General features: G+C 54.9%; 1 protein-coding gene across 1 annotated transcript in view; it reads left to right on the forward strand.

The window, feature by feature from the left end:
- The window catches only part of FAM234A (family with sequence similarity 234 member A), a 12,635-nt gene that overhangs the window by 6,090 nt on the left and 6,117 nt on the right, over positions 1-428 (forward strand). The gene's annotated exons all lie outside the window — the stretch shown is intronic.

A 428-nucleotide genomic window follows, 5' to 3' on the forward strand; every position in this document is an offset into this window, starting at 1 on the left:
TGTAATTCCGGCTACTCGGAAGGCTGAGGTGGAAGGATCGCCAGAGCCCAGTAGGTCGAGGCTGCGGTGGCCGGGAGCGGCCACTGCACTCCAGTCTGGGCGACAGAGTGAGACTCCAACTCAAAAAAAAAACACAAACAAACAAAAAAAAAAGAGTTGAGGGCCTGGTGCAATGGCTCATGCCTATAATCCCAGCACTTTGGAAAGCCAATGCGAGAGGATTGCCTGAGCCCGTGGGGCCGAGACCAGCCCGGGCAACTTGATGAGACCTCTTCTTTACAGTAAATCAAAAAATTAGCCGGGCATGGTGGTTCGTCCCTGTAGTTCCAGCTACTTGGAAGGCCGAGGCGGAAAGATCACCTGAGCCCAGCAGATTGAGGCTATGGTGGCCGTGAGCGTGCCCTTGCATTCCAGCCTGGGTGACAGAG

The sequence above is a fragment of the Carlito syrichta genome, unplaced genomic scaffold (genome assembly GCF_000164805.1).
Source record: "Carlito syrichta isolate Samal-C Ts95f unplaced genomic scaffold, Tarsius_syrichta-2.0.1 Scaffold307014, whole genome shotgun sequence".
Classification (NCBI taxonomy): Eukaryota; Metazoa; Chordata; class Mammalia; order Primates; family Tarsiidae; genus Carlito; species Carlito syrichta.